The 13,372-nt window shown below is 35.6% G+C and overlaps 1 protein-coding gene across 5 annotated transcripts in view; it reads right to left on the bottom strand.

The window, feature by feature from the left end:
* The window catches only part of LOC116998528 (sodium channel protein type 2 subunit alpha-like), a 69,633-nt gene extending 57,252 nt beyond the window's left edge, over positions 1-12,381 (bottom strand). For 4 of the 5 annotated variants that reach the window (XM_033064282.1, XM_033064284.2, XM_033064280.2 and 1 more), the window contains exons 1-3: positions 12,092-12,381; positions 3,549-3,790; positions 2,850-3,101 (exon numbers count right to left, since the gene is read on the bottom strand). The gene's annotated coding sequence lies outside the window, so the exon portion shown is untranslated. The remainder of the gene's footprint in view (positions 1-2,849; positions 3,102-3,548; positions 3,791-12,091) is intronic. The other variant, XM_033064281.2, reaches the window with a different exon arrangement.
* Between the last annotated feature and the right edge of the window lie 991 nt (positions 12,382-13,372).

Here is a 13,372-nt window from a genome sequence, read left to right as displayed (position 1 = left end):
ACAATGTCAAATTAATTTTTTGTGTCTCTGAAAAAGCAAGAAGTGGCCTGAAGGTATCTATTTTTATGATATCTTAAATAGGGCAAATGGTAAAAGTGAAAGGACCAGTGTAAGTACCAGGTAGATACCATGATTGTTTATTAAAACCTTCAGGTTATCTAACAGGTTATCTGCATTTTGCATAAAACTGCACACACCCCCTTCAAAATTTTCAAGGTGGAGAAACAGCAGACCTTGCTGGGGCTTTTCCCTTTAAAGTAATGCCTGTTAAAACCTTGGAAAAGCTGACTACTGAGATTTTCATTCCATTAAAAATAAAACAGTTGATTAGGGTTGAAGTAAGTGCAAGGATAGCAAATGGAATCTGTAAAATGACCAGCTATCCTAATTTTCATATGCTAATCTTTTATTTGAGAAGCTGTAATTTGGAACTAATATCTTCCCCTGTGCCAAGCCCTGCAACAACCTCTCAGATGCTAAAGCCTGGATTAAAAACTTTCCTCTAAACCATTTGTGTTAATAAGACCAGCTGTCTCAATGGAAGTAAAGCTATTTGTCCAAATCAAAAGGATGGGTCTCCCAAAGTAGGACAGAAACAGTAGGGCTAGTAGCATCACCTCAGCATCAGCTAGACATTACTTTCTGCAGTTTAGAAATAAAAAGTGTAGCTCTTGTCTGCTGGTATCAGAAAAATATCTAAAATCAAGCTCTTACTGTCCTGAGGAGAGAGGAGATACAAGAGATCATATACTGGGACTGGCTGAAAAAATGAGTCATCTTAGCTCCCTTTCTCAGTGTTTGGGAAATTGCTTTGCAAAATTCAGGTATTGGTTTTCTGGAAGTAAAGGTAAATTACATTTAAGTTACTGTGCTCTGATCAAATTCCAAATCAGGAAATGCTGCCTTCAACTTTTTCTAGAAAGAAAAGGTTAGGTAACTATTATTCTGGTGAATAAAATATAAATAATTTAAATCTAAATATTCTTGTGAAGAAGAACTAAAACTAAATATTTTTAATTGACATTTCTCATGGCTTTTGTGCACAGAGAATAATTTTATGAAGAAATATTTTTTTAAGATACAGATCATTTTCTTTTCATAATAGACAGTTACCATCGTTTATCATTTATCCTGGCATATTTACTCTATTTTTTACTGCTTTAAAATATTCTAGTAAAAAACAGTATTACAAAAAGATCAAAAGAGACTCAAAATGTCACTGCTGTAGTTCACAGTGGTAAATGCAGTGCAATACAGACTTCTTTGAGATATCCAAAGAGACATGCAGTTAAAATTATCTGTGGATCCTAAGGCAAGGAATACATGAAAGTTGGTTTCATAAAAATAGGTGTTTCATGGAAGGGAGTGATTTCCTCAAAGGTGAAAACAGTCTCCAGAACTTAGTACCTGGTCAGAACCAACCTCTTTAAACTGTAATCTAGTACTTCAAACTTTGTCAATTTGTTTTAATAGATCCTCCCTGACTAACACATAGGATTATTTTCCTTTTTTCCAGTAAATTCAACATTTAGTATTGATCCATTGTATCCTTTTTTTTTAGACTATACTTTATCTGTAGCCATGATTTTATTTTTATCTGTATTTGTACAGTCAGCGTCAGTAGCCTATAGGCAATAGTGTTACATAACTATTCAAAATAAAAATATTGAAATCACCACCAGATGTTTATTAATAAGATTAATAAATCACAGAAGACAAAAATACTTGTTATGAGAATATGAATAAGGATATGTCACAGAAATAATATTCCTTAATAAAAACTTGCTTTAAAATTATTTATAATGGGGTTATTTAAAATAAGTGTCTGAATGTGAACTGGTAGTTCACCTTGGACGAAACCTGGCCAAAGAACAGTAAATGTAGTAAAAGCTTCAGGTGCTTCAGGGGTATTACATGCAATTTTATTTCATGTTCTCAGTAATTACTTGAAATTAGGTGTGAAAGTACATTAACTGAACCTTAAGAACCCCAACCTCAGCAAAACAAAACACTGTAAGATTTTGGAAATCTGTGTAGAATATATTACATGAAGTTTAGTCTGGTTGGTGAAAGACTAGGCAGATGGGAAAACACTCAGAGCAGATTAGATTACAGACTAGAAGCAATTTCAGAACTGTCTGAAAGATCCAGAAGCTGCTTCATGGGAAAATATTGTTGGACACTACTCCCTCTCAGCAGAAATTGCTATGGATAGCCTTTCCCCCACTTATTTGTCTGTTTGTGCCCATTGCCATTCCAGTCGCCCCTTTCCTTCCTTTGACCGCTCTCCAGCATTTGCTTTTGAATTAATTTGTTCCTATTTCTTATCTTAGTAATCAAAAATTGGTAGTTTATGTAAAGGAATAAACCTGAATTCCTCAGATACCTACCTGCAAGCTGTAGAACTCCCAAAATAAATTATCTGACCTGTTTATCTTATAGATTAAATTGACCAAAACCTCTAGGAATTCTTTAAATGTAAGTCTGCCTTGTATTTTCTTTAACACTATGAGTTGCCTCTGAGAATGTGTCAAAAGAAATTGTGTCAATACTTGAAGTATTAGAGAAACCTGAAGAAGGACAAATGAAAACCGGAGGAAGAGGAAGAGGAAGAGGAAGAGTCTCTTTCTTAGTCCATCAGCCTAGTTGGGATACTATACCTTCCAACATTAGAGATCCTCACATTCTGAAGAAAAATAGCCACAATATATGTAACAAAAATTTACACCATCGGACCTCATAAAGGTGTTCATTTCATTTTTCCACTGTGAAGATATGTAGCAGAATATCAACTAGCCATCTTTTGCAGTGAAACATTACTTCTGTCTGAGAAGAAATTACAATCTTACCTTTATTTTTGTAAGAAATGCCAAATCTCAGAATTTAACTTCTGCATCTTTTGCTAATGTGAAAAGAAAAAGGCTGCATTTCTAGCAGAATATGAATTTGTAACGAAGGCTTCTCACTGGGACCTGAAGCTCCTTCAACACTGCAGTTCCTTCAAGACTCTCATTCTTTGTTCCTGTGTCCAAAGCTTCTCAAAAATTAATTGCAGTAGACAAGGGTAAATCTACATATTCACATAGATGTATTTTTCCAACCTAAGAGCACCAAGAAGTAAAAACAGGATTGAAAATTAGTTATTTCACAAAACCTAATACAGAATAGAAGTACATTTAAGAATATTCTTTAAGTACATTTCAAAGACTCCACCTAATCTTTTACCTGAACACTTTTACTAAAAGGGGAAAATGGTTCTTGTTGGAATTATTGCATTACTAGTACAGTCTTTGGTAGATGTGGGGTAAGACATGGTAGACAGTAGCCCCCAGATTAACAGGAGTTTTCTCACCTGTTATTTGGGGAACTGAGCAGTCTAAAATTTTTTTCCCTGACTAGTAATAAAATATCAGAAAAACACAGTATCTTCAGGTTCTTCAGTATAAATTACTTGCATCATTACAAGACCTGGCCAAAGGTTGGCCATGTTTTCCTCAGTCTTTAATAATCTGGGTATCCAGTTCATTAAATTTAAATAGTCTACTTACATCTTATACATATTAGTCTTCAGCCACAGAGATTCAGATGAACTGTCTTTGAGACATTTATTCTCATTTGGATATCTCATATAGACATATTTCTAGCTTTTTTTTTTCTGTTTATGTTGTTATTTTCCTAGAGAGGAAAAGAAGATGACATCCCTCTCTTTTAGGTCTCTGCTCTTGCCAGAGCAGTTCTTAATAATACTTTTCTCCAAATACAGTGAGAATGAACAGCCACTGTAGAAACTCTGTAGATAAAATAAAGAAAATCTGAGTAGACACAAATCAGGTCAGAGAGAACACAAAAGGGGGGAAAACAAAAAGTGAAAGCTTTCTCTTAGACTGCTGCTTCTCTTATACTTAAGGACAGAGGATCTCCAAATACTTCATGTACAGAGAATAGCTTTAAAAAACTAACCTAGAATTTGCCTAGTACTATTTCCTATCAATCTAGAATTACATTTTCCCAAATATGCAATAAGTGGTAACATAATTAAACCTTCCATTGTTTAATGATGGTTAAGAGCAAATTCTTTCAATGCCTTGGTCATTTTGAGTGAAGCACTGATTCAGCACATTTTGCTGTGGTGAGTCACTAACTGGAGAGGGCTCCACTGAAGACATCTGAAAGCTGTGTCTCCAGTACTGACCTCAGGGAATCATGACTCTGCCACCATTGATACTTATCCACCAATGCATATTTTACACTCAATGCAGCTTTCCCTGGGGGTACAGACAGGGCTTCCCCATCCCTTTGACTATTGGGTGCATCTGAATTCTGCCTCTCAAGCAGCACTGTTGCTGAAATTTGATCTCATGGTCAGATACAGCAAAATGCTTAAGTGCTTTTGCTCACAAGTTTCAAAATAATATGAAAGGGATTCTAGAGGTTTCTAATAAAAGAAAAATCACTAACACTAAACATTTATATGACATTTACTTTCAAAAAAGGGAGTGTAACTTCTCTCCAGTTGTAAAATATCTGCTAGTTTGCAAAATGTTGAGGAATTAATTTTTAATGTGAGAACTATTAATAACACTAGAAGAACAGGTAATTTCAACAAATCTGTGCTTTGAATTAAAGCCCTTTTTCACATGTAACCCCAACCTTGTCTCTACCTCTATGCATCATGGTAGCATAAGTGGTAGTTATGGCAAAACTTGAAGGAAGCAGGTTGGCTGAATTGTGTGTCCTTTGTCCTGAATTTATTGTAGACCTAGGCCATGTTAGTGTAATTTCATTACAGAATTTCAACTAATATCTCATCTCATGTAGTTTTTAACATATTTTTTGTATAATTTTTAATGCACTAAAAAAAACCCCAAAAAACAAGAAACCAAACGAACAAAGAAACAAAGCAAACCTACCCAGAAAACAAACAAACTCCCTCCAACTCTCACGCAAATTTAAAAAAACAAAACCCAAACCTCTAGGGTTTTTTTCTTGATCTAATATCTTTGGTTCTCATTCCAGTACCAGAAATTTTCACAGATGGGTCCAGATTACACAGTTTTACTGTAGTTGAAAGCGATGACAGAAAATTATTTTGGCTTATAATTTGTTGACCAAAATAATTTTATTTAGGGTAGTTTATCTTAATTCATCTCCCAAGAATGAATCATAGGTAAAATCTCAGGCCTAGTCAGAGGTGATTCCTGATGGACAAATTGCACAGATTCTTTCATGTAGGGCTCTTTCCTGAAGTTTTCTGTATATATGGCATGAGCATTTCATTTCAAACTGGTTAGAATGTTTCAAATTCTGACACATTATATTGCTTCAAAGAATGTTTCAAACTATATCTTCACGCTCTTTAGCTCCCTCTCAATATAATGATAAACTGGAAAAGAAAGAAATGGGGTTATTCAAAATGAGGTTTTCTTATGAAGACCATTATAGGACAACATGCCAGTGATGGTGCCACCTAAGAGAAATCTCATGTCAGAGGCAAATGCAATAAACAGAAATTGTGGGCAGCTGTATGGATATTTGGTGTTGAGCAATTATAAAAGTGTTAACACAGTTCTAGATTAACAAGAAAAAGGATTATTCACAAAATTAATTTTCCAAATTCAACTAATTCCTAATACTTCGTGTATTCAAAATTTAAATGTGTTGACAAGTGAAACACTAGTACATACAACAGTATCCACAGGAAAGGTGTTAAAGAAGTTACAATAACACATCAGTGAGCAATATCTAAATAAATCACAATATTGATTTTGCTGTATAAAAGAAATAGAAAGTTCTGATTGTAAAGTGGTACTCTTTTCTAAATTTTTATAGGGAAACTTAGGAAAATGCACTTGCAACTGAAAACATTGTTTATGAATTTAAGATAAAGAAACAAACTAAACTTGGAAAATTAATTAAATCACTAGGAACCATGCAGCTAAAACACTTACATTCCTAGTCTTAGTATGCTGCAGAAACTAGTCAATACAAAATATGAAAGAGTAAGCTTCGTATAACACAAGACTAATGGACTGTATTTGGAATTTAGCAGTTGTCTAGGAAACCAAAGGGAAAAAATTGGAACTTCTGTTTGAGAGGCTTACACAGAGTCCTTGGCTGAATGTGATTGTTACTACACAATGAAGAAAATGCACATAAAGTCAACATTAAAATAGATTGCTTTATACCCAACGTTTAACACAGCATATGAAAAATGTGCGCAGATTTCTCCAAGGCATTTATTCAGGCGTCATGGAACTGTCTACTAAAACATAATTAAGCCTTAATTCTGGAATGCTTTCCAAATGGAGTATGGAAGTATGACTTAGATCTAGTCTCTACCTGCATGTAATAAATCTACAGGTGCAAAATGTTTAAGTTACAATTTCTACCACCTCTCTAAAAGTTATCTGTTATAATGTTCAAATATTAGTATATTAAAAATATTGTACTAATTAGAGGCCTATAGCTTTAAGTTATATGCTATGGAATGATAGCTAGTGCTGTAGCAGCTACTAGAATTCTAGTATTCTATCTATTATAATACTAACTAAAGCAAATTTATATGTTGGAAATACTTAAACTGTTAACTGTTAACAATTAACTGTGTTAGCAAAATCCTTACAGGAAGACTCCTTTAATGCTCAGTTACAGGTTCGCTCAGTAGGTAAGAAATTTCTTTATAATACAGGTTGAATTTTATTCATATTGATTTTGGTCAGAACTTCTGTCTCAGGTCAGATTTCTTCATGCGAGCATTTTGGCTTTAAATATTAGTGGCAGGCTTTTCTTTAGACATTTCATTTAAATGACAGCAAACATTAGGATTGCCCTCCTTCAGTTCAGTCTGACCTTGGACTCTTGGGCCCTTTTGAAATTGCCTACTTATTTCTGTCATCAAGTGTACACCACTCAGACATAAAAATAACATTACTGATTGCCTTTCTAACTGTAAAACATGAGACTTTTGCTTTTATCTGTCATAAACAAGTTTTGAAAATTACTGACCATTAAGTAAGAATAAATTTAAAGAAAATTTAAAAAAATTATTCAAAGTTGTTTGTTTGAGGGGAATTTATTTTGCTCCTTGATAAGGTGCAAGAGTGTAAGTTAGGTATACCTTCACTCATAATTTAAAAGTGCCCTCTATGTAACATAAAAGTTCTCACACAACTTAGATTTAGAGCATTATTTTTCTATAAAGAGTGCTTTTCAATGGAAAACATATTCAAATATCTGCTGAAAATAAGAATAATTTTCTATCTGTCTGTCCCTGAATGTCACTGTGGAGTTGGGCTAACTTTGCTAAAATGTATAGGCATTTTTCATTCCTATGACTTAATATCCTAATTTTGTAGTCTGCCAGTTTTGTCCTTACTATTTAACCACTGTGCAAGAACATAAGCATTCAAAAGTAAATGTTCATGGTAGTAATAATGCGGAGAAATTTCTGTGCTCAAGGAAATCAAGTTGGTATCATATTAATTGCATTTGAGGAAAAAAAATCCTGTGTGTTTAGGCAGGACACAGACACATCCAGGTTTCCAAGACTGTCACATGTGTATTTCAAATATTAATAAATGGGGATAAATACATTCTTGTATCAGAGTCTTGATACAGTTACATAGTTGTCCTCTGTGACTGGCTTTTGAGAAGGCAATGAGGGTTTTTTGTTAAGGAAGCATATTCATTAACAGCTGAAATCTTTGTGTTTGGACATATTAAAACTGAATCAATCAATCAATTTAGGTTCCTATGACTATATTTTTAGCCAACACAAATTTGGAATTCCTCAGTGTGTCCAAACATTAAAAGACAGTACAATAATGCCTAAGAAAGGACAGTTTTCAGAACATGCAAACCTAGGCAGGCAAGAAATTGAAACATGTGGGCCTGAATTCAGGCTACATGGACTCAGAAAATTTCTGCTTCTATTCCAGGACTACCAGGCAGGGAAAGGACATAATTTATGAGAAATGGTGATAGAATTTTCCTTAATTAATACAGTAGCCAGGCCACATAGTTCTATGTTGCCCTACATAAAAGGAACTCTTTTTCCTGTGAACATTTAATTTCCTCATTTACTTCTTCATCTGCATTTCTGTAGTGATTTTGAACACAAACTTGTAACTTTCTAGAATCCTATATAATCATACATAATAAACTCTGTTCCCCTCTCACACTGAAAAGCAGGACCTTAAATAATTTAAGTATAAATAACTATAAATGGAAATTGCCTGCAGTGTATACTTATCCCAAGATATTCCCCCTGTGTGGTTTTAATGGGTATGTATGGTTAAGGGAATCACAGAATCAGTAGTGCTGATGCTCATCCCAGCCATTTTTCATACTGGAATGTGTGATATCCTCTCAGATTTACCAGTGTGCCTCATTAATTTCATTCAGCAAATGTTGTAAAGAAATATGAGGATGTCCCTGATGCATCACACAGACAGGGAGTCATCTGTATTTGCTCTTCACTTGATCCATACACATTCACTTCAGCACCGTGAAACTGCAGCTTTGCTGAGCAGGTACAGCATGTATGCAACTGATATATCTGGCATGTGCCAGACCCATGCATATGGACTATATATTCAATATGTATATTCAAAATGTGACCATTTGACAAGGGTACATAACATCCAGAAGGTAGACCCAAAGAAGTAGCAGGAAAAACAATTCCAGGTTGAAAAAATTACCTGTGCACATGGTAGCTCCATGATTACACATACCTAAGTAAAACTACTCAGTTAAAAGAGATCAATAGCAATAAAGAATTATTAACTAGACAAATAATGAATCTGATCATAAATAACCTTTTCCTTGAGCTTTTACATGTGAAAAAGCCTCATAAGCTCTTTAATTAAATATTAACTATTTAAATTGCATTTTTCACTCTAAAACATTTTCTGTGATCTGTCTTAATTGATAGAGTAAGTGAAGAGCAATTTTTCATAAGAAGATGTTACCAAGTCTGAGGACCACATTAAAGTTTAGCAACAATTTGAAATGACCATTTTGGGGTTGATTCTCTCTTACTTTTTGTTTGAGATCTGGATATTTTGCGGGGGGAGAGGGGTGCTGTTGTTAGTTGGTTTGTTGTGCTTGTTTGTTTGTTTGTACTGTGAAAAAATAATTTGGGGTAGTGTAATGAAAAAATGAGAGACTGGATACATTTGTGACCTAGAATTTAACTTGCTTACTCCTGTTTAGGATTATAGTGGTAGTACACACACATTATGGTTACGCAAGAGCATATGCTGTACCTACTCTGTATTTTCAAGTTTCACAGTCCCTGCCTGAGCTGCTCTTATCCCTATTCTCTCTGTTTTACCTCATTATGAGGCAAGGAAAGTCAAGCAATAACACTATCACAGTAATATACTGGAGATTCCTTCCAGCTGTCCGTAAAGAAAATTTTGATGAAAGCAGATGAACAGGTCCTATAGGAGTCCAATTGGCCAATATCAAACTTAGACATGCCATTGCAGGTGCTTCACAGCTTTTAACTAGGAGCAGATGTAATGCATAATACCAGGTTTCCAGTTAAGAGAACACCTTTTTTCCTACAGGTGGTTTTTGTGGTGGTTTGCAGTTGGTTTGATGGACTGATCAACACTGCAGTTCACAGCATGTACGTCTGTTCTGTAAGCAGCCTGAACTAGTGGCCATTAATTTTACTATGATGCTTAAAAACGTTTATTTATTCAAGTGAGGATGAAAAAACCACTATATCTTGCAAATGGCAACAGTATATATTACTGATTAATAGTAGAAGGTAAGAAAAACAAAACAGAAGAGTTATACTGAGTGGAAAATAAGCTAACTAGAATTTTGTAAGTTAAATTTCTAACTTCTAAATAGATTTTTTTGATACACAACAGAATAAATGTAACTGTCTGAAACTTATTTTCAATTATCATTGTCAGAATTAGAAAATATACAAATAAAGCACCAAATATCAGAAACTTGCATTTATTCTCATTAGGTTTAACTGAAGCAGTTCAAGCAGTTCTTTTCCTTCGTCACCTTAGGACAAGAAAAGCATACAGATTTAAAGGGGCCAAGATTTGTACTTCAGAGAACAAGGGCAAAACCTGCTTGCCTTGTACCTAGATGTCTTTTAGTATCAGCTATTCACTGATTCATCAAAAGTTGTGAGACTCCAGTAATGTCATCAGTACATAGCATACGCACAACAAATTATATTGGGCTGAGATGAGAGCAGCAGAAGGAAATGGATATCATCAGTCAGAAAGTTCCATCCTACATCCCACTATCCTTTTTTTTCTTTTGAGGGCAAAAAAATTTCTCTCCATGCCTAATCTTCATAAGGTAAAAGTTAACTCATCTAATGCCATCTGTGAAGAAAAAGAGGTGAAAGCACAAAAGGTGTCACCAGCATACTGATTAAACACACCCTACTTTTTATTCTTTCTTCTTTCTCTTGATGCTTCCCACTCCAGGCTACCTGATAATAAACAAAAATGACCAAACTACCACTCTGACAATCTTAGAGTGGCACAGGGGAATTGTTCCATGTTCTTCACAGAAAATGTGAAATTGTCTTTCTTTGCTAACATCTAGTATTACCTATACAGAATTTTGCAATACTGAGCTTAATTGGCACAGCTCCGAAAATCAGTAAAGGGATCTAACGCCTGCTCATTGAGGGAAAAATTGTAAACTGACGACACAAGCATAATTTCTGTAAATATCACGGTCTAATAAACAACATATCTGTTTAACAGGTGCTATGAAGCTTCAAATTACTGCAGCAGCTCACATTCCTGTCTTTAACAACCTTCCGTCCCAAAATGGAGATGTGTAAGAGAGCAGATATTAAGTATTAAACTGTTACAGTTAAAAAGTCCTTTCTGAAACTGTTTTCTTGACAAGTTCATTATGAAAGCACAAACATGATATGTTTCTAAAACAAGCATCATTATTACTGATAATTTATCTTGGAGTTTAACAAAGATATCCCAGGCACCATAAAGAATACAAATGAAAACTTCTTTCTTTTACATCACTACTTCAGGCACAGGCCTTGCTTGCTACACTGAATATCAGCTTAGAGTCAATCCTACTTTTTTAATGTATGTATGGATTGAGGTGGTGATTTGTTAACTGTGGTATCCTTATTCTGCCCTATGGGTTCTTTTGGGCATGTTTTTTCCCTACTGTTTCTTTTGGAATAATTTCCAAACCAATACTAACATAACACATGTATCTCTAATGTCTATGTGTGTCTGTAGAACCACTAGTGAAAAAAAGAATTAACATATCAAAGTGATCTTCAGTAGATGTTTTCTTTTTACCTTTAATAACTGGCAGCTTTAATTATTATGATAACAATGAATGAGACAATAGATGAATGGACAATGAAATGAAGAAATATAATAATTCTTGTGTTGATATCTTCAAACATTCCTGTTAAGAAGCATTTTAAGCTTGACAGTAATGTTACAGACAAAATGTGACCTACACGTTTGGTGTGGACCTCTGGTTAATTAACAGCTGGTGAGTCCATTCTCTCCTACACACAACCATGCAAAAAATGGCACAGAAAGAAATTATTTCCTTATATATATTTTTTACAAAATTTAGCTAATAGGGAATTTCTTCAAATACTACATGTATATATATATGCACAGAAAACAGCAGTAAACAACAATGTAGATTTTATCCCTGAATCATCAGAATCTGAGATGCTCAGAATCTTAGGAGAACCTTCTCTTCCCGAGTCTGAATATCACCAGATTTTTCTTCCTAGGAAACAAGGTCACTTCCATAAAATGCTTGGAATTAATGTTGTATACATTGATTATAAAATGATCTGATGTTGTGAGAAAGACTACTGCGTTACCACATCACATTAAGAGACCAGATATCAGATTTAACGGTGTTGAAAAGAAAAAAAATCACACCATCATCACAATCAGTCACTACAAAATGGCTTTGAATTCCCCATTCCATCTTTGACTCTACCTTAAAAGCAAACCAGAGGGGAAAATCCAGTTCCAAAATGTGGAAAAGATCATGTTGCCATGATTGATTATGGGTAAAATTAAATGTTTTGCCAGCTTACCTGATTGAAAGAGAATGAAAAATCACTGCAAAGCCCAGCATCCAAAAATAATGAAATATATGTCTCCTCCTGAAACAGCCCAGATTTCCATCCACAAAGCCTTACTAATTGATCGTAATTTCTGTATTCTCGGTGGAAAACACAGAGACCTTTCCAGAATCCTCTCTGCTTCTGCCTCCGCTTCCTGTTGTCAGTCCCTCTATGGTCCCCAACATGTATGAGAAAACAGCTAATTCTGCGGAGGGGGGCCGGGCTGGGGGCTGCAGGGGCGCAGTGACGAGCCCGCAGCACCTGACGTGGCAGCTCCACCTACTGGTGGCGATCCCGAGCGAGCGCGGGGCGAGCGCAGCTCCCGCCCGCCGCCTCCCGCGCTGCTCTGACCTGCGCTGCAGCAGCTCGGGAGCCACTCACTGCAGAGCGGGAGCACGACAGACCCACACAACCACACTGCTCATTGAATAGCCCCTCAAAGTACCGCTCTCTTAAAATAATTGCGTTTAAAAACAGTTGTCGTATACGTTGAGCAGGGCAGTTGGTTTTAAATGTGCTGTTTCCTTTAAAATGCATGGGAACGGAGGAATGTGTAAATAACAGCACAGACACTGACTGTCTCCCTAACTGGTGTATGCAGAACTTGCTAATTATCTTGATACTTTCTTATTCATTAAATACTACCATGTATTTTTGGCACCATGTTCATGTCTTTCAAATGTGTAAAATGTACTATGCTTATGTAAAAAGCAAACCCCAAAGTCTTTCCCTTAGAAAGGCTTCCTAGGCACGTGCAGATTTACATCTGCTTACCTAGGATTCCTCTGGCCATCCTGGGAAGAATTATTAGAGCAGTGGCTCCAGCACCACCTGCTCCATGGGCAGAAGTATTGAGTGAATAATGGCCTTTGGGCAGCATCTTGTTTGTGCTCCCTGGAAGTTTGAGTGTTGTGTCCGTGGAAAGGGAAGTGTAGAAATGCTGAACAGTGTCAGCAAGTGTGTGCAATATAATGACTCACAGCCTTGGGGTAGAGGCCACTACAGATCCTACCTAATTGAAAATCAAGCAACCAGCTTTGTTCACTCATGTGGGATTTAACAAATAAACATGAGTCCACTAAACAAGAATAAATAAGTTTAAGAAGCAATTAATATCTTGCTTTCTTGTAGCTCCTGTAGTTCCTTTAAATGCCTCTTCTGCAGAGCTTAGAAACAGCCCCATTTTCTGTCCCCTGGTCAGTTTGTTTTAGAAGCAAGGACCCCAGGGCAGCCAGCACATGTTCACCAAGT

The sequence above is a fragment of the Catharus ustulatus genome, chromosome 7, assembly GCF_009819885.2.
Source record: "Catharus ustulatus isolate bCatUst1 chromosome 7, bCatUst1.pri.v2, whole genome shotgun sequence".
Classification (NCBI taxonomy): Eukaryota; Metazoa; Chordata; class Aves; order Passeriformes; family Turdidae; genus Catharus; species Catharus ustulatus.
This window is presented reverse-complemented; position numbering and strand designations above follow the sequence as displayed.